At 51.3% G+C, this 16,514-nt stretch overlaps 1 long non-coding RNA gene across 1 annotated transcript in view; it reads right to left on the bottom strand.

Moving 5' to 3' along the window:
• The window catches only part of LOC116273733, a 38,194-nt gene extending 23,655 nt beyond the window's left edge, over positions 1–14,539 (bottom strand). The window contains exon 1 of the long non-coding RNA XR_004182088.1: positions 14,430–14,539. This is a non-coding gene — a long non-coding RNA (uncharacterized LOC116273733). The remainder of the gene's footprint in view (positions 1–14,429) is intronic.
• Positions 14,540–16,514: the final 1,975 nt, after the last annotated feature.

Below are 16,514 nucleotides of genomic sequence, written 5' to 3'. Positions count from 1 at the left end.
AACCACTTGTACTACTGCTGGCTTGTTGGAAAAGTTGATGTTACTTCTATTAGTGTAATTTTTGCTCCATCTCCTTTGAACAAAGATCCCAGGCTTGGAAAGCTCAGCGAGCATCCTCTCCCTGCAATGTCAAGGTCTCCGGTCACATCCTCTTCCCTCCAATTACAAGTTTTCTACCCATTGTCTCCCCTGGGGAGAGTAAGACTGGGGAAGAGAGTGCAGGTGAGCCGAGCCCAGGGCTGGGTGCAGTGGGTCCGTCTGTCTGTCTGTCTGTCTGATGGCGGCTGGTAGCCTCCGTGCTCCTCCACATCATATGGTGCAGCCATCTGGGCCATGGCTCCCTCTTATTCATCTCTGCATCCTACTCAGGAGATGTTCACAATCACTTCCTGCAGGAAGGAACACAGGAGCCACTCCAGCCCATCTTCAGAAAGTCAGCCAGGGCATTCTAGGCTCCTGGGGCAGGCTGAATTCCAAAATCAGCTGCGAGGAAGATTCTTGGGACAGAAGAGGAAACCAAAGGACTTTGAGAGACCAGCACCCTTTGGTGCGGTGCTCAACCTTATTTTACAGAAGAGGACACTGAGGCCCAGAGGGACACGGTAAGTGGGCTAGAGTGTTGCCACAGCAAATGGCAAGGCTGAGACAGGGTCCAGGTCATTGGGATGAATGAGGGCATGCAGAGCAGGGCCTGGGACATCTCCCACCCCAGGAACAAATCCTAGGCCTGCAGATCCCCACCCCTACCCCAGAGTTTCAAGGAAGCAGCTGTGAGAGCCTGCCACGGGTGAGGAGAACGGTTGCCTCAGGCCTGAGACAGAGCCAAGGAAATTGTTAAGGCCAGGCCTTCACTTACTTGTCCCACCTGCCATATGCGGATGTCTAGCATGTGTGTGTCGCCTGGGGTCCCGGAGGGGAAGGCCTGGCCAAGTGGGTTAAGATGAGATGTTGAAAGCTGGCATGATTGCCTTCAACACCAGCTCGGCCGCTCCAAGGCAGCTGGGACAGATGAACGCCTCTTGTGAGCCTCAGTTTCTCCATCTTCACAACAGGAATAATGACAAAACCACAGCCCTACTAATAACAACAGGGACTTCAGGTTCACCCCACTGAGCACTGTGCATTCCTGGCCTGGCCAGTCCTCGGGGCAGCACTAAGCAGCCAAGATTGTCACTGTCCCTGTTTACAGACAAGAAATAGAAGGCTACTGCCCAGGAGCATGTCCACCTTTGCACAGCTGTGCAGCTGTCCAGGGTCAAGTTCGGGCACAGGTTGTCAATGTCTAAATCCAAGTTATTTTTACCACTGCTGCATTAATTACCCACCTGTCTTTTACACGAGGGAACAAATGAAACAATCCATGTGCAAAGGGTCTAGTACCGTGCCTGGCCCAAAGGAATGTTGGTAAACAGTTAGGATTAGACTGACTGTGGTTACTATGGTAACCACCAGACTTGTTCATGGTCCCCAACACTGTGAACTGCAGAGTAGTGGAAACACCTGCAAGCCAGAAGGAGAAGTGTTGAGCAAGAAAGTGTGGCCTCGGCATAGAAGCATTTACATTTTTCTTTTTTTTTTAAGCTTGTAATTATCAGTCACGCTAGAGCCCCACCCCTAAGACAGAAACTTTTTTTCCCTTTGAGCCTCAGTGCTGAGTACTGAATTACACCCCCATCCCCACCATGTGCCAGGCACATGATCCTCATTGGCCCAGGCGAGCACCACCCTCCATGCCAATTTCCTTATTTACTCTTCTCTTTTCCTGTTTGCCAATGCAGGTGACGAAGCTGGCCAACGCAGGTGAGCAGTCTACAGGGTGGAATGCCTGCCCTTTTGCACGCATTCTTGCAAAATGCATAAGCTTGTATTTCTCAGTAAACTTTTCAAAGTAAAACATTCATGCAGAAAAAAGCGCAAATGACGCATGTAGAGCTTTATGCATTTTCACAACCTGAGCACACCCATGTCACCCAGAACCAGAAGCAGAATACAATGGGCATTGTAGAAGCCCCCACATGCTCCTTCCCGCAAGGGAGTCACTCCCGTGACTCTGACTCCAGAGAGCAGAAGTAGCTGCCCTGTGCTCTATTCAAATGGCATCCTGCACCATGTACCCCTTGGTGCTTGGCTGCTGTTGCTCGACTGCACATCTGTGAGATTCACCCAGGTGGTTGTGTCTGGTTTGCTCTGGTTCGTTCGTTCTCATGCTGTCACGTATTCCCTTGTAGGAAACTACCCCTGGCCATTTGCCCAGTCTCCTGTTGTTAGATGTGTGGGTTGTTCCCAGCGTGGTGCTATTACAAACAGGGCTGCACATTCTGGAACGAGTCCTTCGGTGATCATAAGCACAGGCTTCTGTTGGTTAAACAGCAAGGGGTGCTATTGCTGGGTCACAGTATATGCGAATGTTGAGCTTTGGTAGTTTCTGCCCAAGTTTTCCAACGTGCCTATACCGTCTGATACTCCCGCCAGCTGCACATAAGAGTTCCGGTTGCTCCAGTTCTTCATCGACTTGCCATTGGTCTGTGCTTCTCCTCGCAGCCACTGTGATGGCTGTGCCTGGTTTTGGATTACTGTTTTACAGTTCTCACTGTTGCCTCTGCACCCCTGTTGATAGCTGGAAGCAACAGCTCCTATGTGCTGGACACTTCGTATATACCAGCCTCTAGAGTTTAATCTTAAACACATTATCTCCCTTAATCTCCACAGCCACCCTTTGAGAGAAGTACATCTTACAGATGAGGAAACCGAGGCACGGAGAGGGGAAGACTCCTCCTCCCAAGGCACAGCTGATGATTTCAATTGGCGGGAAGAGAAGGGGTCAAAGTGAGAACTTCAGCATGACTTGGGGGTGCTCTGACCTGACCCCTCCTCTGTCTCAAATGTGTCTAAGGGACAGAAAGGGTCCCCTGTACTTGAACTCACTTCCCTGATTCTGGGAAAATCCTAATCCTTCCCAGTCTTCAGTCTTCCCAGCTGTGAGATGACTGCAGCAGCACAGGGCAGGAATAAACATGTGCTTGCTGCACTGACATCTACATCTTGTACTGAGCCCCTACAGCATGCCAGGCAGGCTTCAGATATCGCATTTAATCCTCACAAAATCCCTTCGAGTTGGATGTTAATGCCTCCCTTTCATAGCTGAGGACACTGCGATCCTGAGAGGTGGAGACACTTGAGCAAAGTCACACAGCAAATGGCAGAGCAGGATTTGAACTCACTGAGGTGTGGCCAGTCCCTTCAAGAGCCCTCTATTTGGGGCTCAGCCCAAGCTTTGCAGACGCTACAGGATGGCTTCGGTATTGGAATGTATTTTTAAATTGTTCAAGAAAGATTACTGTTAAATAGTTCCTGACCTCCTCCAAACTAAGAGGGAGCAAAATGCTAAGTGTAGAGTTCCCATAGGATTCCACAACTCCACTCCTAGGTATACACCCAAGAGAAAGGAAAACATCTGTTCACATAAAAACTTGTACACCAATATTTATAGCAACATTATGCATAATGGCCAAGAATTAAGAAAAAGTGACCATGAATTGATGAATGGATAAATAAAATGTGGTGTATCCATACAGTGGAATATTATGCAGCCATAAAAAGGAATAAAGTACTGACACATGCCACAACATGGATGAACCTTGAAAACATTAGGCCAGGTGAAAGAAGCCGGACACAAACGACCACATAATATACTATTGCATTTATATGAAGCGTCCAGGATAGGCAAATCCATAGAGACAAAAGTAGATTTCTGGTTGCCAGGGCGCACGCCCTGGGTCAGGAAGTGACCTGGGCTCACTTTTGGGGTGATGAAAATGTTCTAAGATTAGACAGTGGTGATGGTTATGCAACTCTGTAAATAAACTTTAAAAAAAGCAATGAACTGTACATTTTACATGATTGAATTTTATGGCATATGAGTATATTTCAATAAATTTTTTTTAAAAATCTGAGTAAGTGACCCAGCAGGAAGCATGTTGGACAGGACACTCCCTGGGGGCCTTCCAGGAGCTCAGCTGTCTCCTCACCTGGGCAGCGTGCCCCTTGTCACCCTGCATGGCCTGTTGTCTTGAGCACATAACAAAGGTTGTCTGAATGGACTTCGTGTCTAGGTTTGACTCACTGCTGCTTCATTTGCAGGGGAAATTATGGGCCACCTTCCTTGCTGTTTTTCTTTTTAGGCCTCTAAACCACCTCCTCTGGTTCATTCATTCTTTTGTTTATTCCCCAAGCATTTATTGAGCAACTACTGTATACCAGGCTCTGTGCTGGTCATGAGACAAATACGAGCTTGTCCTGGCCCTCAAAGAGTAAAGATTTTATCAGGAACATAGGCCCAGAAAAAGTGAAGTGTAATATGATGGGATACTTCTTGTCATCCATTTGACAATGATTTATTGAACGTCTACTACATGCTGGGTCTGTAGTAGACAGAGGGGCTGGGGAAGTAGCAGAGCCATGACTTGGGAACACAGACCGACTGCAGCTGTGCTGCTTGGGTTCAGACTCAGGTTCTGCCACTGACCAGCTGCATGACCTTGGGGAAGCTGCTGCCCTCTCTGTGATGTGGAGATGAAAATGGAGTCATGTTATATGGCTAGTGTGAAAGTTAAATGACTCCACATACACAAAGTGCTTAGAAGTGCCTGGTGACTACTAAGGAATAGATGAGTGTGAGCTACTGTCACTCTCCTTGTAGTTACACCAAATATGGGCAGCCTAGGGAAACCAGGGGGCAGTGGGCTTCCAGCCCAGGGGAGACTCTGAGCCAGCCTGGCGACAGGCAGCAGAGGGACAGATGCAGAGGCCCAGAGGCAGAGCCACCAGAGGCACAGCAGAGGTGGGCGAAGGCGAGAGATGAGATGGGCTCTGCGGACTCTTTGTTTGGGATTTTTTGTTGTTTGTTTTTAGAGACAGAGTTTCACTCTGTTGCCCCGGCTGGAGTGCATGCAATGCAGTGTGATTACAGCTCACTGTAGTCTCAAACTCCTGGCTTCAGGCAATCCTCCTGCCTCAGCCCCCCAAAGTGCTAGAGTGAGCCACTACCCCTGGTGCTCTGCAGGCTCTTGAGTCTCCTGGTTCTCTCTGCTCTGGCTCTATGTCTTTCGAGGGGGTGGTGGTGGTCTCTCCCTCTAGGCCACCGAGTCACCTCCAGGCCTTGACCTCAGGGGAGGCCTCTGGGGCCAGCACAGGGGGAAAGGGCTGGTGGGAGTGGGCAGAGAGTGGCTGGGACGAGCTGGGTACAACTGTTGAGGGCTGGGTGTGCAGGAGGTATCAGCTTTACGGATTTCCTTCACTCCATCATCACTATTTCTAGAAGGGTGGCACATCATCATCCCCATTTTACAAATGATAAAACTGAGGTTCCAGGAAAGGAAGCACCTGGCCCAGATCACCCAGACAGTGAGTGGAGGTGCTGAGGTTCAAACCACATCTATTTCCCAGAACCTTCTATCCTTAGCCACCAAGCCAGCGGGAGGGTGGTGGCTGGGGAGGCTGAAGCCTTGGATTAGGGTTAGGGTTAGTGTTAGTCAGTGTCAGTCTTATAGATGGGGGCGAGACTTCCTGTGAGCCCTGGTAAACCCTCCCCGTTCCTGAACCTGTTTCCTTCTCTGTAAAATGGAGCCACCAACACCCAACTCACCCAGTGGTGGTCCGAGGGGCGTTTGAAAGTGCCAAGCACCACCTGTGTGGGTATCCAGGTCAGACACCCACTGTGTGGCCTCAGGCAAAGCCTTCTGCTGTCTGGACCCTGGATCACAAATGGGGAAATGTGTCACTGTCATCTGGGGTTTCTTGAAAATGTGTGCCTGGGCTTGAACCACAGGGGCCCTGAAGATAGTTTTGGGGTTTCTGTTAAGAGATGAAGCTCTCATAGGCTAGGTAGGAGTAAGGTTGCAAAATTAAGCAAATACGATGAAAGATGTCCACTTACATTGGAATTTCAGATGGACAACAAATAGTTTTTTAGTATAAGTATGTCCTATGCAATATTTGGGACATACTTATATTTTTTTAAAACTGCTTGCTTATCTGAAATTCCAGTTTAACGGAGTGTCTTGCGTTTGATCCTGTAGCCCAGGGCTAGATTGAATGTCTGCCTGAAGATGCTGGTCCTTGGCCTCTCTTCACCACAAAAACATGGCCCTGGGAAGTGAGGGGCTTTGTGGGAGGGTTTAGGAAAGTCAGAGGAAAAACATATCTGCCCCTCCAGCATCCTCCTACTTCTTTTCTTGTTGTTTTGAAACTCACCCCTATGGTTGGCTAAGAGCTGGCACCATCAGTGCTGGGGGCCGAGAGAGACATGATGTAAGAATACCCTTTATCTGATGGGCAGACTCAGAATGGCTGTTCGGGTATTTGGGGCCAGGACGCTGGTGGGTGGAGACGGTAGCTCAGGGCCTTGGCAGGCTCCAGACCACTGACTGTCTTTGCCACTCCCTCCTGCTTTTGCCACCACCCCACCATGACCTGTACTCAAAGAGCACCCCTGGGCGTGAGGACCTCCCCACCTCCCAGAAAATGCTATGTCCTGTGAACCAGCCTGCAGCCAAACAGGATCTGGGCCACTAGGAGGAAAGAGACCCTTCTGTCCCTGAGCCCTGTTTCCCCTCCCTGTGAAAGACGATTTGATTACTCTGACCACTGCAGCCTGGGGAGAGGATGTGCCAAGTCCTCCAGACCCAGTGGGCGGCAGCCTGCTCCCTGCCCGCATTCCTCTGTCCGGTCGCAGTGCCTGCCTGGAGTCCTCGGATGTTTCCTGCCCCAGGTCTACTCCTTAATTTGTAGGGCCTAGCATAGAACAAATATCTGGGGCCCTGTTCAAAAGACTCTGTTTTATTTTATTTCTTCTTATTATTACTGAGACAGGATCTCGCTGTGTCTCCCAGGCTGGAGTGCAGTAGCAGGATCACAGCTCACTGCAGCCTCAACCTCCTGGGCTCAGTCGATCATCCTTCCTCAGCTTCCTGAGTAGCTGGGACTACAGGTGTGCACCACCACACCCAGATAAATTTTGTATTTCTTATAGAGATGGAGTTTCGCCATGTTGCCCAGGCTTGTCTCAAACTCCTGGACTCAAGCAATTCACCCATCTCAGCCTCCCAAAGTGCTGGGATTACAGGTGTGAGCCACTGTGTTCAGCCAAAAAGCTCTGTTTTGAAACATCATTAAAAGTCTAAAATATGAAACTTTTCTACTTTTCCATGGTTTTTTCTCGACCTGTCATGGTTTTTTTCTTGGCCTGTCATGGTGTTTTGTGTTTATAATTTAATGTCACGTTCTCTTGAGTGCAGGGATGCTCGTGGGGGACCCTCCCAGGTGCCTGGGACTCGGCCCCCCTAACTCATCAAGCATGCGTGAAGCTGCTGTCAAGTTTCCTCTCCTGCCACCTACCCAACAGCAGGCCATGCCGCAGACAAGCAGGGAGACCAAGTCAGGCGTCTCCCCTTCCCCTGGGCATGCCACTCCAATGCGTGGTGGACAGGCAACCTACAACGGTACTGACACTTCCCTGCTGGGGCAGGTCCCTTGTGTTAGGTGCCTTACCCCCTGCCCTCTGGAGTTGCCCACCCAATGTTTCCAGTGCTGCCAGTATGGAGCAAGGACTGCTCCTGCCTTGCCTTTCCCTGAGACACACACCCGATCCTGACCCTCTCTGTACCAGCGCCCAGCCCCTGGAGAAAGCAGCAGCAGTGATTGGCTGAGGCCTGGGGTGCCAGAGGATGGGGTCATGAGCCGGACCTTTATTGTCCTGGAGAGGTGCCAGGCTACGGGAGCCCATGTGAGCAAGCCAAGGCTCCAAGTCCCCTGGGCACACTCCACTGTTCCACAGGGCTTCACTTACAAAACACAAATTCAGCCGGGCACGGTGGCTCACGCCTGTAATCCCAGCACTTTGGGAGGCTGAGGCGGGCAGATCACGAGGTCAGGAGATCGAGATCATTCTGGCTAACATGCTGAAAACTCGTCTCTACTAAAAATACAAAAAATTAGCCGGGCGTGGTGGCGAGCGCCTGTAGTCCCAGCTACTCAGGAAGCTAAGGCAGGAGAATCGCTTGAATCCAGGAGGCAGAGGTTGTAGTGAGTGAAGATCGCACCACTGCACTCCAGCCTGGGTGACAGAGCAAGACTCCATCTCAAACACACACACACACACATGCACATGCACACGCACATGCGTGCACACACACACGCACAAATTCAGGCCAGGCCTGTTGGCTCACATCTGTAATCCCAGCACTTTGGGAAACCAAGGCAGGAGGATTGCTTAAGTCCAGGAGTTCGAGATCAGCCTGGGCAACATAGCGAGACCCTACTTCTAAAAAAAAATAGTATCCAGGTGTGGTGGTGTGCACCTGTGGTCTCAGCAACTTGGGAGACGGAGGTGAGAGGAGGGCTTCAGCTTGGGAGGTAGTGAGTCATGATTGTGCCACTGCACCCTAGCCTAGGTGACAGAGTGAGACTCTATCTCAAAAAAAAACCAAACCCCAAAACACCACAGATTCAAAGATAAAGTTATTACAAATTTAAAGCCGGCAACCAGGAGTATTAAACACCAAGGGCAGGCTCTGAGTGCCCAGCCTGGCCCAGGCGTGCGGCCAGCCTCACCTTGCTCCTACCCGCCTTGGGGCCCTTGCCGTACCATTCACTCTGCTTGGAACACTGTTCCTGCCCTCCTTCCTAATTCACCCCCACTCAGACACCGCCCCTGGGGAGCCCACCAGGATCTTCCAGCCCGTGTCACCCCTCCAGTGTCATGTCCCTCACGTCTGAAGCCCCGTCCCAGCGTGTGCATTTGTGTGTGTGCTCCTGTGAGTCGCTTCTATCCCCCAGCCCAGACTGGAGGGGTCATTAGAGCAGCGAACAGATCTGTGTTCTTCCATCTCAGAGTATCCAGGGCCTCTCACAGTGGATTAGTAGTCAGTGTGGAATGAGTCATTAATGGGATGAATGGCCCAGGGGAGGGGATGAAACAGCAGCGCAGAGGCCCAAAGTGTGAAAGGCCGGGTGTGTTTGGAGATAGGTGTCTCTGGGTCGGAGGGCGCATGGGCGGTGCTGGTGGGAGATGAAGCTGGGATGTCTAGTTGGGGTCAGACCATCAAGGACCTTGAATGCCAGGCTGAGGACTCAGACTCATTCAATGGCTGAGGACTCAGACTGGCTCCATAAAGGGGTTGTTATAAATGGTGAGATATGGTCACAGATGTGCCAAGGACAGACTGGAGAGGGATGAGACTGGAGCCCAGGAGCCCAGGGGGAGGCTGGTACCAGTATCCAGGCCAGGGGCAGTGGGGGAAGAAGGAGGGGAGCTGAATGGTTTAGCGGCTGCCCTGGGCGCGGGGTCACTTGCAGCCTAATTCCTTTTTCTGGCACAGGTTAGAATGAGGCATTTAAACATCACGTGGTGCTGAGCGCTGTCCGGTGGGATTATTACGCACTCCTATACTTCTTGGGTCCTGAGGAGAGGCGGGACCCAGCTAGCCCACCTCTGAATCCCGTTGTTGCTGTGGAGTTTTTCTCACCTGATCCAGATGAGTCCTGAGTTGGAAAGCCCCCTCCTAGAACGAGAGAGGCCGTGAGAACACTGGAGAGTGTGCCGGCCACTGGGAAAGGAAGAGTGCAGAGATGGGCCGACACCAAGCAAGGACAGCGGTGGCGATTCTGAGCATCTGAGAGCCAGGGGCCCGGTGCTTGGAAGGGCTGAGATATCCTAGAAAGGCAGAGACACTGCTGAAAGGGAGGAGGGGACATGGGAGTGTGGGGACGGCAGCTGAGGACTGCAGGGGATAGAGTCGTGCTGAGTTTAGCCAACCTGACTCAGCTGGAAGCAACTCACCGGATTGGGAAGAGACCCTGAGAAAGGGAGAGGCACTGGGCTGAGCTGGGGGCCTCGTGCTGGGCTATCCTGGTCAGCCATGGAGCACAGCTGCTCACGCTGCCCTCTCTGTCCAGGCTGTGCCCAAGAGGAATGGAGTGGGCTGTGTTGCCAAGGAGTGGAGGTAGGGGAGCGGAAGAGCAAGGTAGCCAGTAAGTCAAGTGTACAAAAGAGAGCTCTTAAAAGGCGTTAATTTAATGAGCGCATGCCAGGCATGGTGATGGGGCCTTAGAAGACAGGGATGAAGCAGATGTCCCTTCTGCTCTCAATGACTTCCCTGTCTTGTCAGGGAGAAACGTCAGTAAGTTACTTTCAAGGCAAAAGAAGTTATCCTCTTCCAAGAAAAGCACCTATTTTTGGTGGGGAGCCCAGAGGAAGGGGAAGGTGCAGCTAGAAGACAACCAATTTGGGTTCTGGGCTCTGCCATGAGCAAGGGAGACCTCCCTGGGCCTCAGTTTCCTCCCTTGCATTGGACTAGGGCAGGACTTCTCAGCCTTGAGTGAATCTCAGAATCCCAGGGTAGGGCTGAGTGTTCACACAGAATAGGAGCACACACGCCCACCAGAGCATCTGGTCTGAGGAGGGGCCAGGTTCCAGGGGAGGCTGCTGCTGCTCCGGGGAGCATGCAGGGAGAACCAAGAGACTCGCAGCAGGACTGTCTTCAGGAAACCCTCTGAGGAGCTCTGAAAGAGCAGTGGGTGCAGCAGAGCGCACTGAAGGCACCGCCAAGATGCTGACACACTGCCTCTGGCCTCCTCCATTCCAGGAACTCAGACTCAGCTGGCTCTGGGTTGGGCGCTGGGGTATCCATGGGATTGAGACCTGGTGGACTGTGTGCCCTGTCTCAACCTCTGTGAGCTGGTTTGTAAAACAGGCTGGGAATGCAGTCAGCGTTTCTGTTGTTGGGACTTCTCCTGACGCCCTTTAGGGAGCTGAGCTGTCTCCAAGACAAGAACCTGGCTGTATTCAGCCTCCAACACCCCTAAACCACAGGCATGCGCGGCCCTTCTAGGGTGGAGCAGACCAAGGTCAGTCTGGACCCCAGGATCCCACGGCCACTGGCTTTGGGACAGGCAGGAGGACATTTCCAATTACAGAACCCAGACAGAGCAGCGGCTGTCTGGGGTTAGCTTCTCTCTGTGTCCACCCCTTGCAAAGCCCCTCAAGCAGACACTGAGTCACGGGATGTTGTTCAGTGTTTTGTTACTGAATTCTTGTCTAAGAAAGAGCCCAGTGTGTCAGAACGCCCGGGGGACTGGTGGGGCAAGAGGATCAGCCCCCATCTCCTGTCTCCAGGGCGGGTTACAGAGGGCAGAGGGGCCCGCGGCCAGTTCCAGGGGCTTAGTTTTTTTCTCCCAACAGCTCCTTCCTCCAGGAGCAGCTAGCAAGAGGTCACATGGGTTCCTCATGCCCAAATCTTGTGCTTGGCATTTGGGGCTCTGGCCTCACGTTCCTCCTCTCTCTCATTCCTGCTCCCCATCCCAGCAGGGGTTCCCCAAGCCGGGGCAGCCATATCTGCAGCTCACACAGTTCCATTTCCACATCCCAGCCTTTGCAGGGGCTGGGCCTCCCCCGAGGCCCTCCCTTCCCTCAAGTGCAACCAGCAGTCCCAATTTGCCCAGTCCTGAGACGTTTCCCAGGAGGCAGGGCTGTCAGTGCGCAGAATGAGAACGTCCCAGATGAATGGGGCGAGTCGGTCACCCGACTTCACTCTTCCCAGTCCACACGGAGGCCCCCATGCACTCACAGGCAGATGGGACTCAGACACAGAGGTGATAGAAATCCAGGGTCCAGCCACTCTGAGTGGCACTTGGTCCCAGCTCCTTGGTCCCTGGTCACACTGCCTCCCTCCTAGGCACAGGCTCTCTCCTCTGTCACCCATGGGCTGCCTTACTTTGTGGAGTCTGGGGCCAGTTTTATAGAGAAAGGGGCCAATCTTAGGGAAGCCAGAGGGACAGGGACTGAGCCAGAAGAGGCAGCTGGGGGTTCCAGCGGAGCGTGGATGTGCAACCTCCACCCCTAGCTGCTGTGTGGCCGCAGAGAAACCACTCGCCTCTCTGAGCCCTTTTCCCCAGCTGTGAAATCTGGCTTAGATACCATCCTTCTAAGGGCATCTGCAAATGGCAGATGGTTTTATTACCAGGTTTAACCAGCAGGTGGAGGGTCCTGAACACTGCAGCTCGGTCTCCTGTGCTCCCCACACACTCAGGACAGAGACTCTGGGCCTGACAGTGAACAGGTGCCCCCTCAGGCACTGAGACCACCCAGGGAATGAAGGTACAGCCAGCTGGACTGACCCCATGCCTCTGGGGGCAATCAGGAAAGGCATCCCTGAGGAGATGACCTCTGGGCTGAGACCCCAAGAAGGGAAGGAGCCAAGGTCTGGGAGAAGAGTGTTCAGGCGGAGGGAAGAGCCGGTGCAAAGGCCCTGAGGTGGGAGCCAACTGAGAGTGCCCTAGGCTGATGGGGCAAAGGCAGGAGATGGGATCAGGGAGCCCCACATGGGCCAGGTCACACAGATGTGGGTCTAGAGAGGTCACATGCCCCACTGGGGGTCACATGGCCAACTCAAGAATAAAAGGCTCGGCAGCCTGGGTGCAGCAGAGGATGCTGTTGCTCTGGTGTCCACGGGCCAGAGGATAGCAAGGTCCAAAGTATGGTCTCCAGGCCCCAGTGAAACGACGGCATTTCAAGCGTTTCTGGGTAACATCATGTGTCAGCAAGATGTGAAAGTGAAAGCCACTGGCTCTGGGGCTGAGCAAGCAATGCCATCCCCAGGAGAAGGAGTGTGGTCCTGCACTCACTACCCACTCATGCACTCATTCATCCATCCATTCATTCATTCAGAAAGCTTTCATGGAGAGCCAGACTCCAGCTCCTGAAGGACAGAACTCTCTTGGAGGACTCCCCTCATTAACTCAGAAGTTTTGCCTTTAATGTCTTCACGTTCCTTGTCAAGCCCCCACTTCCCTTCCCCAATGCAGCCGGGTCTTATCTGGTTGAGGTAACATACGTTAACAAGGATATTAATGTCCACTAAAGTGTTAGCTGAAAAAGAAGACATTAGCTGATAACCAAAGCATTGAGAAGTATGATGTTTAGCTGAAGACAAAGATGGTAATTGCTAATTAACGCATTAGCTAAAAAACAAGGAGTTAACTGATCACCAAGCATGAGCTCATCGATCTGGGCTAAAAGTGAGGGTTGGCTGATGATCAAAGTTTGGTTGAAAAACTAAGCAGTTAACACATAGGTAACTGGTGATAGTTTTTAAGATATTAATCTAAAAGTAAGATTTCTACAACCCAATAATCAAATGACTACCTAAAATTGAAAACAGGAATCAGTCGGGCATGGTGGCTCATGCCTGCAATTCTAGCACTTTGGGAGACCAAGGCAGGTGGATCACTTGACTCCAGGAGTTCAAGACCAACCTGGGCAACATGACAAAACCCCCTCTCTACAAAACATAACAAAAATCAGCTAGGTGTGTTGGTGCATGCTGGCAGTCCCACCTATTCGGGAGGGTGAAGTGGGAGGACCACTCCTGGGAATGGGTGGCTGCAGTAAGCCAAGATCACGCCTCTGCACTCCAACCTGGTACCAGAGCTAGACCCCGTCTCAAAAAACAAGAAAAGAAAACAGGAATTCAGGAATTCAAACAGATATATTTGCACACTCATGTTCATCACAGTACTATTCACAATAACCAACAGGTGGAACCCACCCAAGTGTTCACTGACAGATGAATGGATAAAGGCAATTGATCTCTACACACAGTAGAATATTATTTAGCCTTAAAAGGGAAGGGAATTCTGACACATCATACAACATGGATAAACCTTCAGGATATTATGTTAAGTGAAATAAGCCAGTCACAAAAGGACAAATACTATAGGTTCAACTGGTATGAAGTCCCCAGGATAATCACATTCATAGAGACAGTCAGTAGAATGGAGGGGTGCCTACGGCTGCGAGTTGAGGGGAGAGGAGAATGAGGAGTTAGTGTTTAATGGGGACAGGGGTTCAGTTTGGGAAGACAAAAAAGAGTACTGAAGACACATGGTGGTGACACCTCCATAGCACATGAATGGTCTTAATGTCACTGGACTGATTAAATTTAAATTAAGATGGTAAATTGTATGTTATGTATCTTTTACCACAATTTTCTAAATGACAGCCCAATTAAAAGTGGTCAAAAGAAATGTGATGACCAATAAGCACATGGGAAGATGCTCAACTTCACCAGCCCTCAGGGAAGTGCAAGTTAAACCACGAGATGCCAGTGTACACCCTTTAGAATTAAAGTGAAAAGGACTGAACTATCAATGTCGGAGCAATCAGGACTCTCCAACACGACTGATGGGGGTGTGAGAATCACCCTGCAAGGCAGTTATGAAGTTAAACACCCACCTCCCATGTAATCTAGCACTTTTAGGTGGGGAAACCAACTGGAAATGAAAAGCAGGGCTGTACAAAGACCTGTGCCTAGATGTGAGTGGAAGCTTTACCCATCATGAGCCTGACCTAGAACTGTCTGTGTGTCCCTTACCTGATGAGTGAAGAAGCAGACAGTGGTGTATCCAAACAAAGGAACACCGCTCAGCAATGAAAGGGGACACAGCACAGATGCACACAGCAACACTCACAGTCCTCAGGGTCGTTCTGTGGAGAGAAAACACCAGGCATGAAACGAACACACGGCATGATCCCACTTACCTGACACTCCAGAGAAGACAAACTGAGCCCACACAACAGGAGGCCACCAGACATTTTCACCCTGTGTGGGGGTGCGAGGTGGGGACTGTCTGCCGGGACATGAGCGCGCTACCTCGGGGCAATGATCTGCTCTGCATCTTGGCTGTTGTGTATCATTTGTAAAAACTCCTCAGACTGGAGACCATCCTGGCTAACACGGTGAAACCCCGTCTCTACTAAAAAATACAAAAAACTAGCCGGGCGCAGTGGCGGGCACCTGTAGTCCCAGCTACTCGGGAGGCTGAGGCAGGAGAATGGCGTGAACCCGGGAGGCTGAGCTTGCAGTGAGCTGAGATCCGGCCACTGCACCCCAGCCTGGGCGGCAGAGAGAGACCCCGCCAAAAAAAAAAAAAAAAAAAAAAAAAAAAACTCCTCAGACTGTAAACAAAGTGGGGCGCTAGGGGCTGAACTGTTCCTCCCACCCCCCACCCCAATTCCTATGCTAAAGCTCTAACCCCAGCACTTTTAGAATAAGACTGTATTTTGGAGACAGGTCTTTAAAGGGGTGACTAAGTTAAAACAAGGTCATTAGGGTGGGCCCTAATTGACTGGCATCTTTATAAGAGAAAATGACACAGACAGGTGCAGAGGGAAGATGGATGTGAAGATGCAGGGAGAAGGTTACTGTTTGCAAGCCAAGGAGAGGCTCAGAAGAAACCAGCCCTCCCGACACCTCGATCTGGGACTTCCAGCCTCCAGGACCGAGAAAATAAACTCCTACAGTGGAAGCTCCCAACCCAGCCTGTGGTATTTTGTAATGGCAGCCCTAGCAACCTAACACAGGCTCATCTTCCTATATATACATTATCCCTCTGTAAAATACAATTAAATGAATTTTTTTTTTTTTTGGAGACACGGTCTCACTCTGTCGCCAGGCTGGAGTACAATGGCACGATCTCAGCTCACTGCAACCTCCACTTCCAGGGTTCAAGTGATTCTCCTGCCTCAGGCTCCTGAGTAGCTGGGATTACAGGCGCCCACCACCACGCCCAGCTAATTTTTTGTATCTTTAGTAGAGACGGGTTTTTGCCATGTTGGTCCGGCTGGTCTTGAACTCCTAGCCTCGTGATCTGTCTGCCTCAAGCTCCCAAAGCACTGGAATTACAGGCATGAGCCACCGTGCCCGGCCAAAGGAGTATTTTTTTAAAGCAAGCAAGCATAGGTGATAAGTGGATTGTACATGACTCCTCAGGGCTCCAATACCCAGCATTCTGCTATGCTCTCAACAAGCCCTCCATAAATGCCTTCAATGCTAACGGAAGTCGTGGCCGCTACCTAATGCATGAACTGGTCACTGAGGTGCTCCCCACTCTTTCCAGGAGATTCTAGAAGTTGTTAAAAGCTCCTCCAGTTTAAAGGTATTCACACTACTGCCGTACCACCATTCCCTGAATACTGACTATGTACCAGGTGGATCGCGCCACGGTGGTGGGATGGCAGGCCTATAAGGGGGTTATTTTCATCCTCATCTCACAGGTGGGCTTTCTGAGGCTTGGAATGGGGACATGACTTGCCCAAAGTCACTCAGGGAGCTGGTGGCCATTTCGATGTCCAGATGAAAGGCTTTATTCTCACAGGGGCGAGTCACGTTTCCATGGACTCCCATTCCTCAGGTGATGGCTCAGTCCTCCCAGGGGAGGTTCCTGCACTGCCTATCTTTGTCCAGTCGGACAGGAAGGCATTGCCTTAAGAGCTGTGGGGTTTATTCTCTCCTGCCGGGAGGTTCTGGGCAGACACTGACCTCAAGGAGGCTGGGGAATTGGAATCTCCAGAGAAAATGTCCACAAGGCTGAAGGCGTGGGGGAGGTGGGCTGCACCACCATGGTGCAGCAGGTGTGGAGGCCTGGGTAGTTACTGGAGGCCCAGGAGGTGTGTCCTC

The sequence above is a fragment of the Papio anubis genome, chromosome 2, assembly GCF_008728515.1.
Source record: "Papio anubis isolate 15944 chromosome 2, Panubis1.0, whole genome shotgun sequence".
Taxonomy (NCBI): domain Eukaryota; kingdom Metazoa; phylum Chordata; class Mammalia; order Primates; family Cercopithecidae; genus Papio; species Papio anubis.
Note: the sequence above shows the minus strand (reverse complement) of the source record. Positions and strands in the feature narration are given on the sequence as shown.